The sequence below is a fragment of the Triticum aestivum genome, chromosome 2B (genome assembly GCF_018294505.1).
Source record: "Triticum aestivum cultivar Chinese Spring chromosome 2B, IWGSC CS RefSeq v2.1, whole genome shotgun sequence".
Classification (NCBI taxonomy): Eukaryota; Viridiplantae; Streptophyta; class Magnoliopsida; order Poales; family Poaceae; genus Triticum; species Triticum aestivum.
In genome coordinates, this window is record NC_057798.1 from 672,168,822 (window position 1) to 672,186,638 (window position 17,817).

The window sequence follows — 17,817 nt, forward strand, 5'->3', positions numbered from 1 at the left end:
GTACTTCTTCATACATGTTTCCACCACTTAGCGTCTGCACACGACATGTGCTCGGCAGACTTCAAGCGAAAGCCGACGTGGGTGTAGACCACGACCTACCTAAACACTCAAGTCTCTAGTCCAGGTTTATCGCCTATTCGGGTTCCATCCATGAGGAGATCCGGCCGGAGTTTCGCTCACAGCCCCAAACGATGTGAACAGGGTTCCGTGACACCAAACGGGCGCCCGGTTTACCCGGCCACGTGCCTACCGCATCACAGCCCACCCCTACGGTCAGCGCTGTCCACGGCCTCCAGCATACTACAAACACCAGAAACTACTTGCAACTCCTGGACAGAGGACAAGGGTGAATAAGAAGTCGAGCGGGGTCATATTTCAGGGCCCAATGTATGGTAGTAGCTGAATCATGGATCACAAACACAGAACTCAGTTCCTGAGGACAGCTTCAATGAGACAACCCACCATGTACTCCTACATGGCCTCTCACCGCTACCTTTACCAAATCGTGTTCACACACTTAGCTCACACACAGTAGGACATGTTCACACGCCTCTGATTCATCCCCGATGAATCAGACCTGACTCAACTCTAAGCAGTAGCAGGCATGACAAACAAGCATGAATGAGTAGGCACATCAGGGCTCAAACAACTCCTACTCATGCTAGTGGGTTTCATCTATTTACTGTGGCAATGACAGGTCATGCAAAGGATAAAGGGGTTCAGCTACCGCAGCAAGTAACAGATGAATCGATGTTGTCCTAATGCAGTAAAAGAGAGCAGGAGCGAGAGAGTGGGATTTTATCGGAATGAACAAGGGGGTTTTGCTTGCCTGGCACTTCTGAAGATAACATTGAGTCTTCATCAGTGTCAACGATCACATCATCGGTATCACGTCTATCGAGAGGGGACAAATACCGGCAACACAGAAGGGAACACAATCAATGCAATGCACAATATGATGCATGATCATGACATGGCAAAATGAATGTGTTTTGGGCTAATGCATCTAGTAACAAGTTAAATGGGGTTGGTTTGAATACAAGATTCAAATTTAAACTCCATATGTGATTATTCAAATGCCATTTAATTGGTTTGTGCTAAACAGCACCTATAAGTTGTTCTAACATGCATGAAAATGGTACAGATGGGTTCCTTGAATTTTTCTGATAATTTTTCATATATAAATTATTTAATTTGGAGTTACGGTTGAATTTCTATGAATTATTGAAGTTTTGGATATTTTCTGAAATTTCCTGAATTAAAATAAATCCAGAAAATGAGTTATGGCGTCAGCACCACGTCACAGTGACGTCAGCAGGGTCAACTGGGTGCCCCAGGTCAAACCTGACGGGTGTGGCCCACCTGTCATTGACTCAGCACTAACCAGGGTTTAGTTAACTCTAAACTAAAGTAATTAGAAGGGCTGGGGCCCACAGTCAGCGAGTCAGTGGGTTGGCTAAAATTTAATTAGCATCTAAACTAAATTAGCAGGGCCTCGGGCCCACATGTTAATGACCCAGGGGGGGTCAAACCCTGGTCAACTCGGTCGAACCTGCCGGCGACTAACCGCCGGCGAGGTCCGAGACGGCGGCGATGCGCGGAATCGCAGCACAGGCCATGGTTCAAGGCGCGGATGGCACCGTTGGAACCCCGAGCCTTGTCCGCGTCGTCTGGTGCTAGTGGGGTCGCCGGAGATGACTCAGATCGACGGCGGCGTCCGCTTCTGCGGCGGCCGGAGTTCGGGCACGATCGGTGGCGATGCTACGGCGCACTAAAGGAGAAAACGAAGAGTGCTACGTGCTCCCGGGGGTTCACCGAGCACGGTGACGTGCTCAGGCGCGGGCTGCGGTGGCCCTAGCCATGGTGGCGCCATGGCTGGCGGAGCCGAGCTCTCGGCTGTGATGGCCAACGGGGTTTGGGGGCAGCTCGAGCAACGTGACTAGGGGGAGAAGGAAGAGGGGCTCACGGGGAGTTGGCCGGTGCAGACGATGGGGTCGGGGAAGCGTCGGAGCGAGCGGAACGGCGAGGCGGATCTCCGGTGGCCGAGGAGGGGGAAAACGTCGGGGGCGGCGCTCCGGGGCTTCTGGAGGGGCGTGGCTCGGTGAGGTGGGTCGAGGACGGCGTGGCGGAGCTTGTGGGCTAGTCGGGGAAGCGAGGGAGGCCCGGTGGCCGTGGTGGCAGTGGACAGCGGCGACGAGCTCCGCTCGGTGGCTGCGTGCGAGAAACAGAGGAGGGAGGGGGGAGGAGCAAGGAGAGTGAGAGAGGAAGCCAGGGGCTGCGTGGCATCGCGGGAGACGTCCAGGGAAGGAGGAGGCAGCCAGGCAGGGAGGAGGTGGCCGGGGCGCGTGGCCGCGCGCCGGGCGCGTGCCCGCGTCCTTCTGGCGAGGGAAGAAGACGACAGGGGGGTAGCGGTGGCGGGCTGGGCCACTGGAGGAGCTGGGCCGGCTGGGCTGAGAGGTGAGCGCCAGGTAAGTACTCTCTCTCTCTCTGTTATTTTTATTTAATTCTGTTTCTATTTTCTGCAATTTGTTTTTTATTTGATTTAAAATATCAAATCATTTTATAAAATCCTGGAAACAATTATGGGTGCTTTCTGAATTATTTCAGTGACCCCTAACAATTTCCAACATTTATTTGAACATTTAAATTATTTATAGTATTTAAATGCCCAAAGTCAAATACAATATGGTTTATTCAAAAATCCAAAAATGTCTTGGAAAAATATCCATCATCTCTGGATATGGTTTTCACCCTTTTCCAGTAATCATGAACATTTTTGCAAACCAATTTGGGTTCTTTGAAAATACTTTTGAAGTGGAACCTATTTGCAATGCTTTGGTGCTAGGGCTTGGTCATCCCCATTTCAAATTTCATAAAATTTAAACATGTTGCATGGATGCTAAAACAAAAACAAACAAGTGCTGATCTGGGGCTGTGACAGCTCACCCCCACTAAACAAAAATCTCGTCCCGAGATTCAAGCGTAGGGTAAGGTGAAGGGGGAACACAACTAGTACAATCTTCACGATCCAGGTTGCACTTCAAAGGAACGTTGATTCGATCACCATTATTGTCTTGAAGTCTTGCTCTGAGAAATCTTGTCAACATGACATGGAGGGAAGAAGGAGACTCTAGAAGGGTCGATCTCCTCGAAGATCGAACAACTCAGGATTAACTCACGGAATGAGACATAGAACCATCTCTCGGGTTGAGACACGAGATACACATCAAGAGGGGTGGAAAGAAACGGATGACGAAGGTTCACTAGGTAGACAACAATTCCACACCTAAGAAGGTGGTAAACGATTGTCAACGTAGCGAGGAGTTGAGTTGCCATGATACCACGACGAAACATCCTGGAGGAGGGTGATTCGTAGATTATCCCCTTAAGTGGCAAAAGAATTACCTTTGATATAGAGATCATTGAGACTCTCTATATCAGCCTAAGGCAAATCACAGCAATCGATTGGCGGGGGTCGGTAGAATGGCATACTCGGACGTGGATGATGTGGATTACCTTGTTGAAGACAACGTAATGGATGAATTTCCTTATCACCGGAGATGGAAGAGACCCGTGGTAGAATGGCACATTGATGGTGCACGCTGGGAACAAAATGCAAATGCTCGGAATGATCCTGGTAACTGGGGAAGGACCCAACCATAGAGAGTGAATTCACTGTTTGAAAAGGTCATAGCATTACCGAGGAAACCGAGAGGAATCCCAGTTAGTGCCGATGATAACACCTAGCGCTTGTGCGTGCTCTCAAGAACTTGGGCATTTCCATAATCATCAAGGTTTTACCAACATCCGTGTCAAGGATCCTGGCAACACAACTTGCTACCCATGATGAATAATGAGGGATGATGCAGATGCAAAGGAAGATAACACTTTCTCAGATTTCACCTTAGCGAGGCCAAGGAAACAAAATCTGGATGATCGACCGAGAGACATTTAGCACTCCGCTTCTAATGTTCTCCTTGACGTACTAGTGTATCCCATTCATAGACATGGTTTGATAACTAGAACATCAAGTAAAGGTCGGACTTCGGGAGCAATAGAATCCATAAGGAACAGTTACGGAGGTAAATCCTACGAAACCCTTATGGGGAGGTGGCCAACTTCCTCAAACAAGATACTACAATAATAGGTCTTCCGGCTGGGTGTGTTGGCCACGACATCCACCTTACCGGTTATCGAGGGACCAATATTATAGTTCTTGGGAAATATTCCAACCATCATATCTGCCTGAGACTCAGATCTGGTTGGTGTCAGGATATTCCAGACTCATCGAGTCTAGGAAGAAAAATGAAAGTTTGCAACACAAATCGACGAGATGACGTTGCGAGATTCTCAGGAAATGAACTACGATAGGAAGCTCCAAAACATGAGCTGGCTCTGCTACAAACATGTGAACACGTTGTTCCAGACAAGCATGCCCACATGGTAGTCTTACAATACAACACTACCGAGTTCTGGTTGGGAGCCATCATCGAGGATATCGAAGTCTTTACGCAAGTCCATGGATTAGATCCCAAGCATAGACTTCTTTTCCTTGAACGAGTCAATCAGTGGCTTGGTGTGCTAGGATATACATATGGAATGAAGATGATCAGTCTAACAGACCACAGAACTCTTCGCACGTGCATGACCGACTTGGGATGATTCCAAAGGAGCAAAAACAAACTTTCTCGAATTCACGACGGCAACTTACATCAAAATGCACGTGAATCAAAGGAAGTCACTCCTTTCATCAAACAAGTACTTCATGAGCTAGCATGAAGAAAATGCTTTCAAAAGTTTCCAACACTAACTTAATGTTCGACAACATCATGGAGGAGATAAGAATGTTGTCAATGGGCTCAACAACAACTCATCGGAATTTCCATATCACTGGACTTCCACCATCGTGTGAACACGGTGATAGCATTGGTCAGACCCAAAAGATATAATGGTGTATGCTCGAGGGATCAACCACGAGTAAGACAACATTACGAACATCGTTGGTTCTAACTTGATTTGACGATAGCCCACACTCAAATCAAAGGATTGATAAGACAATAGGTCCAGCAACTGATCACAGGGACCAATCGATGAAGATATCATCTTTCTTCAACACACACTATACAAGAATATCCCTTTGGGACGAACTAAGTCAGACAAGCTTTTATCTTCCAACTCTCCAAGTTGTTGTCTAGCTTAACCAACTAGCTCAGGGATATCTAACACCGATTCTTGGAGAGAAGGTGGTTCATAAGAAACCAACTTGATCACGACCTCAACATAACGGTCAGGTGACGACCTGGTGATACTTCCGAGAAGACATTCAAAAAATCATGAACCACCGGTATGTTACTAAGCTCGAGAACAATCTCGCTTTTGAGGGCAAGACGATATGATCAAATGGGTGAGGACTTGACAAGATCCTAACTCATCAATCGAAGGGTGCACCAAAATAAGGACTAGGTAGCACGATCAATCTTAGAATGGTGATTCAATAACCAACATACTAAGAATAAGATTATTGTCCATTAACTACCAAGCAATGGGGTTGCTAGGAGTATTGAGTTCACACATCATGATTCACTTGTCGGCACTCCGGCTGCAACAACACGGAACCGAGGAATGAAAAAGGATGGCGAGAAGTATCACTATGTCAAGAATTCACAAAAGGTGGTGCAATTCTCATGAAATTCCTGTCATAAAGAAGGTAATACTTCAGGGTAAAACAGACCAGAAGATGGATTGTAGCTTGATCTGTGGAACACAACTACTTTGACCCAATCCTAAATATGGATGAGGTACTGGAGTTTGCTTCTCCTAGTCATTCTGAAATAGAATGGCTTGGCGGACCACAAGGGTAATAGGCATCGACGAACGAATGCACGCATACTCTTGACTATCAATTGATAGGCGAGGGTCGGAAACAACTAAAGAGGGACAACTCAAAGGAACATATAATTTTCTGAGTTGCGGATGCATAGATTAGTATGTCGAGCGAGACCAACATTTCTTCCGGATAACCCATGCAGAAAAGTAGAACTGGCAGAGCCATAACATATAATGGAGAACTCATCAAGAGCACTCTGGTTGTGATCGTTCAGTTCAACGAGGAACTTCTGCCATAAGTAGTTCATGGTATTTGGAAGAAGGATGTACCACGAACCTCGAGGACTATCGCAAAGGTTACTAATATCCTAAAGGAACTAGCAAACCCTATCAACATGAAGTAAGTAGAGTGAATCTCGGGTTCAAAACCCAAGGAGTAGAATACCTACTACTAAGTAGCATCACGGAATGCTTTCGAGAATGATGGCCAGAATCATCACACTGGAAACACAAATCATGGCTAAATTACTAGATGATCCCCTAAGACACCTAGGGTCATAATACTAGCTCCAACATATATGTCAAGGCAACAAAGTACCTCAACTCACTGATTTGTGTGATTAATCTGACCAAAGGCACCTCGGAAACAGGAGGAAGGGATTTGCAAATGCATCCGACTATTTAGAAACCTGGGATGACTCGGACATCATAACGGCTGTAAATGCTCAGAAAATATTTGAGACATTCACAAAAATGGTGGCATAACCACTCAGAAGCACAATATCACGGTTTCGAGATCAACAATTAACATACGGAAGTAGTAGAAACTGAACTCAAGCTTAAATCCAACAATCTTATAAGTCTACGGATTAGTAATACGTGATCCTGATAGAAAGAAGAGATAGCCTAGTTCTTAATCCCCGTAGAAGAGATGATGATGACTCAGATCAGAAGGCATAAGGTGTAAGGAGTAAAAAGAGCCTTACGTTCCATCCCACAATCAATTCCCTTATATAACTAAAGAATTTCTAGACTCAACTTCGACCAGTTTGGCTTGGTAATCCTACAGGCAGTCAAGCTCTGATACCAACGCTGTCAGGACCCCGACTCAATGCCACATCGATCTAGCATGTAACACCTCATATCACTTTACGGCCTCACGCACGGTATTCCCACGGGTGTCGTCTTACCTTTGCCCGAGACCGTTTGCGCCTTTTGGCACACGTATATGATAGTGTCGCTAGCATCCATATGATAAGGAGCCCAGGCTGACATGGCTAGTCGTAAACCCAAAGTGGCACAGACTTACAGGGACAGGCATCCATGACCCAGCATCGAACGTGTCGGTCATCAGCGAGTGAATCCAGGCTGTAGCACTGGGCTAGCAGGACTCCGGTGAACCGGGCTGTAGCGGGCTAACAGGACTCCGTTATTCATCGCGTGACATTTCCCCGAAGGGACAGACACAGGAACGAAGAAGGACACATGCCGGCCAGCCTAAGTGTTCCGGAGCAGTAGCAAGCTACCATGGCTCGGTGGAAACACTAGGAGACATTTCCCGGTAAGAGAGGCTACTAAAGATAAACAACTAGATGGTCAGATCCCACACATACCAAGCATTTCAATAGCATACACACAATATGCTCGATATGTGCAAATACAACATGGCATCACAACATGACTCTACGACTCAAGTAATTTATTCAATAGGCTCCGAGGAGCGAGATATTACAATCATGGGTCTCATGACCCAACAATCAGAGCATACAAGTCAAAGCACAAGCGGAAGCTATCATGTCTGAGTACAGACATCTATAAATGAAAAAGGCTGAGAAGCCTGACTATCTACCAGATCCTGCCGAGGGCACAAGATCGTAGCTGAGGTATCAAGCTAAACGTCGAAGTCCAAGCGGAACTACTAGTGAGACTGAAGTCTCTCTGCAAAACATAAAATAGGCAAACGTGAGTACAAATGTACCCAGCAAGACTTACATCAGATCTATCTACATATGCATCATTATCAACAAAGGGGATGGTGGGGTTTAACTGCAGCAAGCCAGCTTTGACTCGGTGGCTATCCTGAACTACGACTGCAAGTAACTCTTTTGAGGTGGCGCACACGAGTCCACATATTCACCATATCAATACACCACTATGGATCCGCTCCCGTCTCCCTACGAGAACGCCATCCATAGCACTCACGCTTATCTTGCGTATTTTAGAGTATCCACTTTCACTTGTCTATGAACTGATATAAGCAACCCAGAAGTCCTTTACCGCGGACACGGCTATTCGAATAGATGATGTTAACCCTGCAGGGGTGTACTTCTTCATACATGTTTCCACCACTTAGCGTCTGCACACGACATGTGCTCGGCAGACTTCAAGCGAAAGCCGACGTGGGTGTAGACCACGACCTACCTAAACACTCAAGTCTCTAGTCCAGGTTTATCGCCTATTCGGGTTCCATCCATGAGGAGATCCGGCCGGAGTTTCGCTCACAGCCCCAAACGATGTGAACAGGGTTCCCGAGACACCAAACGGGCGCCCGGTTACCCGTGCCACGTGCCTACCGCATCACAGCCCACCCCTACGGTCAGCGCTGTCCACGGCCTCCAGCATACTACAAACACCAGAAACTACTTGCAACTCCTGGACAGAGGACAAGGGTGAATAAGAAGTCGAGCGGGGTCATATTTCAGGGCCCAATGTATGGTAGTAGCTGAATCATGGATCACAAACACAGAACTCAGTTCCTGAGGACGGCTTCAATGAGACAACCCACCATGTACTCCTACATGGCCTCTCACCGCTACCTTTACCAAATCGTGTTCACACACTTAGCTCACACACAGTAGGACATGTTCACACGCCTCTGATTCATCCCCGATGAATCAGACCTGACTCAACTCTAAGCAGTAGCAGGCATGACAAACAAGCATGAATGAGTAGGCACAACAGGGCTCAAACAACTCCTACTCATGCTAGTGGGTTTCATCTATTTACTGTGGCAATGACAGGTCATGCAAAGGATAAAGGGGTTCAGCTACCGCAGCAAGTAACAGTTGAATCGTTGTTGTCCTAATGCAGTAAAAGAGAGCAGGAGCGAGAGAGTGGGATTGTATCGGAATGAACAAGGGGGTTTTGCTTGCCTGGCACTTCTGAAGATAACATTGAGTCTTCATCAGTGTCAACGATCACATCATCGGTATCACGTCTATCGAGAGGGGACAAATACCGGCAACACAGAAGGGAACACAATCAATGCAATGCACAATATGATGCATGATCATGACATGGCAAAATGAATGTGTTTTGGGCTAATGCATCTAGTAACAAGTTAAATGGGGTTGGTTTGAATACAAGATTCAAATTTAAACTCCATATGTGATTATTCAAATGCCATTTAATTGATTTGTGCTAAACAACACCTATAAGTTGTTCTAACATGCATGAAAATGGTACAGATGGATTCCTTGAATTTTTCTGATAATTTTTCATATATAAATTATTTAATTTGGAGTTACGGTTGAATTTCTATGAATTATTGAAGTTTTGGATATTTTCTGAAATTTCCTGAATTAAAATAAATCCAGAAAATGAGTTATGGCGTCAGCACCACGTCACAGTGATGTCAGCAGGGTCAACTGGGTGCCCCAGGTCAAACCTGACGGGTGTGGCCCACCTGTCATTGACTCAGCACTAACCAGGGTTTAGTTAACTCTTAACTAAAGTAATTAGAAGGGCTGGGGCCCACAGTCAGCGAGTCAGTGGGTTGGCTAAAATTTAATTAGCATCTAAACTAAATTAGCAGGGCCTCGGGCCCACATGTTAATGACCCAGGGGGGGTCAAACCCTGGTCAACTCGGTCGAACCTGCCGGCGACTAACCGCCGGCGAGGTCCGAGACGGCGGCGATGCGCGGAATCGCAGCACAGGCCATGGTTCGAGGCACGGATGGCACCGTTGGAACCCCGAGCCTTGTCCGCGTCGTCTGGTGCTAGTGGGGTCGCCGGAGACGACTCAGATCGACGGTGGCGTCCGCTTCTGCGGCGGCCGGAGTTCGGGCGCGATCGGTGGCGATGCTACGGCGCACTAAAGGAGAAAACGAAGAGTGCTACGTGCTCCCGGGGGTTCACCGAGCACGGTGACGTGCTCAGGCGCGGGCTGCGGTGGCCCTGGCCATGGTGGCGCCATGGCTGGCGGAGCCGAGCTCTCGGCTGTGATGGCCAATGGGGTTTGGGGGCAGCTCGAGCAACGTGACTAGGGGGAGAAGGAAGAGGGGCTCACGGGGAGTTGGCCGGTGCAGACGATGGGGCCGGGGAAGCGTCGGAGCGAGTGGAACGGCGAGGCAGATCTCCGGTGGCCGAGGAGGGGGAAAACGTCGAGGGCGGCGCTCCGGGGCTTCTGGAGGGGCGTGGCTCGGTGAGGTGGGTCGAGGACGGAGTGGCGGAGCTTGTGGGCTAGTCGGGGAAGCGAGGGAGGCCCAGTGGCCGTGGTGGCAGTGGACGGCGGCGACGAGCTCCGCTCGGTGGCTGCGTGCGAGAAACAGAGGAGGGAGGGGGGAGGAGCAAGGAGAGTGAGAGAGGAAGCCAGGGGCTGCGTGGCATCGCGGGAGACGTCCAGGGAAGGAGGAGGCAGCCAGGCAGGGAGGAGGTGGCCGGGGCGCATGGCCGCGCGCCGGGCGCGTGCCCGCGTCCTTCTGGCGAGGGAAGAAGACGACAGGGGGGTAGCGGTGGCGGGCTGGGCCACTGGAGGAGCTGGGCCGGCTGGGCTGAGAGGTGAGCGCCAGGTAAGTACTCTCTCTCTCTCTGTTATTTTTATTTAATTCTGTTTTCTATTTTCTGCAATTTGTTTTTGATTTGATTTAAAATATCAAATCATTTTATAAAATCCTGGAAACAATTATGGGTGCTTTCTGAATTATTTCAGTGACCCCTAACAATTTCCAACATTTATTTGAACATTTAAATTATTTATAGTATTTAAATGCCCAAAGTCAAATACAATATGGTTTATTCAAAAATCCAAAAATGTCTTGGAAAAATATCCATCATCTCTGGATATGGTTTGATCTATCTCTCTCGTGTTCTCTCTCGTGTTCCCTCTATGGCACGATCTTGATGTATCTCGAGCTTTGCTATTATAGTTGGATCTTATCATGTTTCTCCCCCTCTACTCTCTTGTGATGAATTGAGTTTTCCCTTTGAAGTCATCTTATCGGATTGAGTCTTTTATTTGAGAACACTTGATGTATGTCTTGCCGTGCTTATCTGTGGTGACAATGGGATATCATGTGCCACTTGATGTATGTTTTGGTGACCAACTTGCGGGTTCCGCCCATGAACCTATGCATAGGGGTTGGCACGCGTTCCTGACTCTCCAGTAGAAACTTTGGGGCACTCTTTGAAGTACTTTGTGTTGGTTGAATAGATGAATCTTAGATTGTGTGATGCATATCGTATAATCATGCCCACGGATACTTGAGGTGACAATGGAGTATCTAGGTGACATTAGGGTTTTGGTTGATTTGTGTCTTAAGGTGTTATTCTAGTATGAACTCTATGATACATTGAGTGGAAATAATAGCTTCATGTTATTTTACTACGAACTCTTGAATAGATAGAACAGAAAGAATAACTTTGAGGTGGTTTCGTACCCTACCATAATCTCTTCGTTTGTTCTCCACTATTAGTGTCTTTGGAGTGACTCTTTGTTGCATGTTGAGGGATTGTTATATGATCTATCTATGTTATTATTGTTGAGAGAACTTGCACTAGTGAAAGTATGAACCCTATGCCTTGTTTCCTACCATTGCAATACCGTTTACGCTCACTTTTATCATTAGTTACCTTGCTGTTTTTATAATTTCAGATTACAAATACCTCTATCTACCATCCATATTGCACTTGTATCACTATCTCTTCGCCGAACTAGTGCACCTATACAATCTACCATTGTATTGGATGTGTTGGGGACACGAGAGACTCTTTGTTATTTGGTTGCAGGGTTGTTTGAGAGAGACCATCTTCATCCTACGCCTCCTATGGATTGATAAACCTTAGGTCATCCACTTGAGGGAAATCTGCTATTGTCCTACAAACCTATGAACTTGCAGGCCCAACAACGTCTACAAGAAGAAGGTTGTGTAGTAGACATCATGGCGCCGCTCCTGCTCGCCGCCCGAGGCCAAATCCGATTATTTAAGCCAGCTGATGCCCCTGACCCTAGCCTGTCCACCTCCTCCCTCTGTGCCACCACCCGAGCCCGTCTGCCTCCTCTCCCCCGCTCTCTCATGCTCTCCGGGATCGCCATGGTCCAGTGCAAGATCACGACGTACGCTATGCTGACGCCGAAGCGCCAGAGGCAGATCGCGGAGAAGATTCGGGCGAGGCATGCCACCCACATCGTTGGCGGTCTGCCTCCAGACTCGCCATAGCCGGAGGAGTAGTAGGAGGAGAAGCAGCCAAAGGAGGAGAAGGGAGAGCAGCTACCGGAGCCGATGGAGGTTGCGGACCCGGAGGAGGAGGAGGCGGAATAGCATGCTCCAGGGTTCACCATGAAGGAGGCGGATGCGGAGTTCACCGTCGCCCAAGCCGTGGAGATCATGGTGAAGGAAATATGCCCTAGAGGCAATAATAAAGTTGTTATTTATTTCCTTATTTCATGATAAATGTTTATTATTCATGCTAGAATTGTATTAACTGGAAACTTAGTACATGTGTGAATACATAGACAAAGCATAGTGTCCCTAGTATGCCTCTACTTGACTAGCTCATTAATCAAATATGGTTATGTTTCCTAACCATAGACATGTGTTGTCATTTGATGAACGGGATCACATCATTAGGAGAATGTTGTGATGGACAAGACCCATCCATTAGCTTAGCATTATGATCGTTACAGTTTCATTGCCACTGCTTTCTTCATGACTTATACATGTTCCTCGGACTATAAGATTATGCAACTCCCGAATACCGGAGGAACACCTCATGTGCTATCAAACGTCACAACGTAACTGGGTGATTATTAAGATGCTCTACAGGTGTCTCTGAAGGTGTCCATTGGGTTGGCATAGATCGAGATTAGGATTTGTCACTCCGTGTATCGGGGAGGTATCTCTGGGCCCTCTCGGTAATGCTCATCACTATAAGCCTTGCAAACATTGTGACTAATGAGTTAGTTGTGGGATGAATTATTATAGAACGCGTAAAGAGACTTGTCGGTAACGAGATTGAACTAGGTATGATGATACCGACGATCGAATCTCGGGCAAGTAACATACCGATGACAAAGGGAACAACGTATGTTGTTATGCGGTTTGACTGATAAAGATCTTCGTAGAATATGTAGGAGCCAATATGAGTATCCAGGTTCCGCTATTGGTTATTGATCAGAGATGTGTCTCGATCGTGTCTACATAGTTCTCGAACCCGTAGGGTCCGCACGCTCAACGTTCGATGACGATTTGTATTATGAGTTATGTAATTTGATGACCAAAGTTTGTTCGGAGTCCCGTATGAGATCACGGACGTGACGAGGAGTCTCAAAATGGTCTAGACATAAAGATTCATATATTGGAAGGTTGCATTTGTGTTGGAAATATGCCCTAGAGGCAATAATAAAAGCATTATTATTATATTTCCTTGTTCATGATAATTGTCTTTATTCATGCTATAATTGTGTTATCCGGAAATCGTAATGCATGTGTGAATAACAGACACCAACATGTCCCTAGTGAGCGTCTAGTTGACTAGCTCGTTGATCAACAGATAGTCATGGTTTCCTGACTATGGACACTGGATGTCATTGATAACGAGATCACATCATTGGGAGAATGATGTGATGGACGAGACCCAATCCTAAACATAGCACAAGATCGTATAGTTCGTTTGCTAGAGTTTTGCAATGTCAAAGTATCTTTTCCTTAGACCATGAGATCGTGTAACTCCCGGATACCGTAGGAGTGCTTTGGGTATGCCAAACGTCACAACGTAACTGGGTGACTATAAAGGTAGACTACGGGTATCTCCGAAAGTGTCTGTTGGGTGACATGGATCAAGACTGGGATTTGTCACTCCGTATGACGGAGAGGTATCACTGGGCCCACTCGGTAATGCATCATCATAATGAGCTCAGAGTGACCAAGTGTCTGGTCACGGGATCATGCATTACGGTACGAGTAAAGTGACTTGCCGGTAACGAGATTGAACGAGGTATTGGGATACCGACGATCGAATCTCGGGCAAGTAACATATCGATAGACAAAGGGAATAGCGTACGGGGTTGATTGAATCCTCGACATCGTGGTTCATCCGATGAGATCATCGTGGAGCATGTGGGAGCCAACATGGGTATCCAGATCCCGCTGTTGGTTATTGACCGGAGAGTCGTCTCGGTCATGTCTGCTTGTCTCTCGAACCCGTAGGGTCTACACACTTAAGGTTCAGTTACGCTAGGGTTGTAGGGATATGTATATGCAGTAACCCGAATGTTGTTCGGAGTCCCGGATGAGATCCCGGACGTCACGAGGAGTTCCGGAATGGTCCGGAGGTAAAGATTTATATATGGGAAGTCTTGTTTCGGGCATCGGGACAAGTTTCGGGGTTATCGGTATTGTACCGGGACCACCGGAAGGGTCCCGGGGGTCCACCGGGTGGGTCCACCTGTCCCGGGGGGCCACATGGGCTGTAAGGGGGTGCGCCTTGGCCTAATGGGCCAAGGGCACCAGCCCCACATAGGCCCATGCGCCTAGGGTTTAGAAGGGGAAGAGTCCTAGGAGGGTAAGGCACCTCCTAGGTGCCTTGGGGGGGAGGGAAACCCCCCTAGGCCGCCGCACCCCCTAGGAGATTGGATCTCCTAGGGCCGGCCACCCCCCCTTGGCACCCCTATATATAGTGGGGGAGAGGAGGGACTTCATACCTGAACGCCTCGGCCTTTGGTTGCCTCCTTCTCCCTCCCCAACACCTCCTCAACCTCCATAGTGCTTAGCGAAGCTCTGCCGGAGTACTGCAGCTCCATCAACACCACGCCGTCGTGCTGCTGCTGGTGCCATCTCCCTCAACCTCTCCTCCCTCCCTTGCTGGATCAAGAAGGAGGAGACGTGGCTGTTCCGTACGTGTGTTGAACGCGGAGGTGCCGTCCGTTCGGCGCTGGTCATCGGTGATTTGGATCACGTCGAGTACGACTACATCATCACCGTTCTTTTGAACGCTTCCGCTCGCGATCTACAAAGGTATGTAGATGCATCTAATCACTCGTTGCTAGATGAACTCCTAGATGATCTTGGTGAAACGAGTAGGAAAATTTTTGTTTTCTGCAACGTTCCCCAACAGTGGCATCATGAGCTAGGTCTATGCGTAGTTCTTCTTGCGCGAGTAGAACACAATTTGTTGTGGGCGTAGATTTGTCAACTTTCTTGCCGTTACTAGTCCTTTCTTGCTTCAGCGGTATTGTGGGATGAAGCGGCCCGGACCAACCTTACACGTACGCTTACGTGAGACCGGTTCCACCGACTAACATGCACTAGTTGCATAAGGTGGCTGGCGGGTGTCTGTCTCTCCTACTTTAGTTGGAGCGGAATCGATGAACAGGGTCCTTATGAAGGGTAAATAGAAGTTGACAAATCACGTTGTGGCTTTAACGTAGGTAAGAAAACGTTCTTGCTAGAACCCTAATTCAGCCACGTAAAACTTGCAACAACAATTAGAGGACGTCTAACTTGTTTTTGCAGCAAGTGGTTTGTGATATGATATGGCCAAAGTTGTGATGAATGATGAATGATCTATATGTGATGTATGAGATGTTCATGCTATTGTAATAGGATTCACGACTTGCATGTCGATGAGTATGACAACCGGCAGGAGCCATAGGAGTTGTCTTTATTCTTTTATATGACCTGCGTGTCATCAAGAAACGCCATGTAAATTACTTTACTTTATTGCTAAACGCGTTAGCCATAGTAGTAGAAGTAATAGTTGGCGAGCAACTTCATGGAGACACGATGATGGAGATCATGATGATGGAGATCATGGTGTCAAGCCGGTGACAAGATGATCATGGAGCCCCAAGATGGAGATCAAAGGAGCTATGTGATATTGGCCATATCATGTCACGTTTATTATTTGATTGCATGTGATGTTTATCATGTTTTGCATCTTGTTTACTTAGAACGACGGTAGTAAATAAGATGATCCCTCACAATAATTTCAAGAAGTGTTCCCCCTAACTGTGCACCGTTGCGACAGTTCGCTGTTTCAAAACACCACGTGATGATCGGGTGTTTTATTCAGACGTTCACATACAACGGGTGTAAGACAGATTTACACATGCAAACACTTAGGTTGACTTGACGAGCCTAGCATGTACAGACATGGCCTCGGAACACAGAAGACCGAAAGGTCGAGCATGAGTCGTATAGAAGATACGATCAACATGAAGATGTTCACCGATGTTGACTAGTCCGTCTCACGTGATGATCGGACACGGTCTAGTTTAACTCGGATCATGTAATACTTAGATGACCAGAGGGATGTCTAATCTAAGTGGGAGTTCACTAATAATTTGATTAGTTGAACTTAATTATCATGAACTTAGTCTAAAATCTTTGCAATATGTCTTGTAGATCAAATGGCCAACGTAGTCCTCAACTTCAACGCGTTCCTAGAGAAAACTAAGCTGAAAGACGATGGCAGCAACTATACGGACTGGGTCCGGAACCTGAGGATCATCCTCATAGCTGCCAAGAAAGATTATGTCCTACAAGCACCGCTTGGTGACGCACCCGTTCTCCCTGCAGAACAAGATGTTATGAACGCTTGGCAGGCACGTTTCGATGACTACTCCCTCGTTCAGTGCGGCATGCTTTACAGCCTAGAGCCGGGGCTCCAAAAGCGTTTTGAGAGACATGGAGCATATGAGATGTTCGAAGAGCTGAAAATGGTTTTCCAAGCTCATGCCCGGGTCGAGAGATATGAAGTCTCCGACAAATTCTTTAGCTGTAAGATGGAGGAAAACAGTTCTGTCAGTGAGCACATACTCACTATGTCTGGGTTGCATAACCGCTTGACTCAGCTGGGAGTTAATCTCCCGGATGATGCGGTCATTGACAGAATCCTCCAGTCGCTTCCACCAAGCTACAAGAGCTTTGTGATGAACTTCAATATGCAGGGGATGGAAAAGACCATTCCTGAAGTATTTGCTATGCTGAAATCAGCAGAGGTAGAAGTCAGAAAGGAACATCAAGTGTTGATGGTCAATAAAACCACTAAGTTCAAGAAAGGCAAGGGTAAAAAGAACTTCAAGAAGGACGGCAAGGAGGTTGCCGCGCCCGGCAAGCAAGCTGCTGGGAAGAAGCCAAAGAATGGACCCAAGCCCGAGACTGAGTGCTTTTATTGCAAGGGAAGCGGTCACTGGAAGCGGAACTGCCCTAAGTACTTAGCGGATAAGAAGGCCGGCAAAACAAAAGGTATATGTGATATACATGTAATTGATGTGTACCTTACTAGTGCCCGTAGTAGCTCCTGGGTATTTGATACCGGTGCAGTTGCTCACATTTGTAACTCAAAGCAGGGGCTGCGGAATAAGCGGAAACTGGCAAAGGACGAGGTGACGATGCGCGTCGGGAATGGTTCCAAGGTCAATGTGATCGCCGTCGGCACGCTACCTCTGCATCTCCCTTCGGGATTAGTTTTAAACCTTAATAATTGTTATTTAGTGCCAGCTTTGAGCATGAACATTGTATCGGGATCTCGTTTAATTCGAGATGGCTACTCTTTTAAATCTGAGAATAATGGTTGTTCCATTTTTATGAGAGATATGTTTTATGGTCATGCTCCTATGGTGAATGGTTTATTCCTTATGAATCTCGAACGTGATGCTACACATATTCATAATGTGAGTACCAAAAGAAGTAAGGTTGATAATGATAGTCCCACATACTTGTGGCACTGCCGCCTTGGTCACATAGGTGTTAAACGCATGAAGAAGCTCC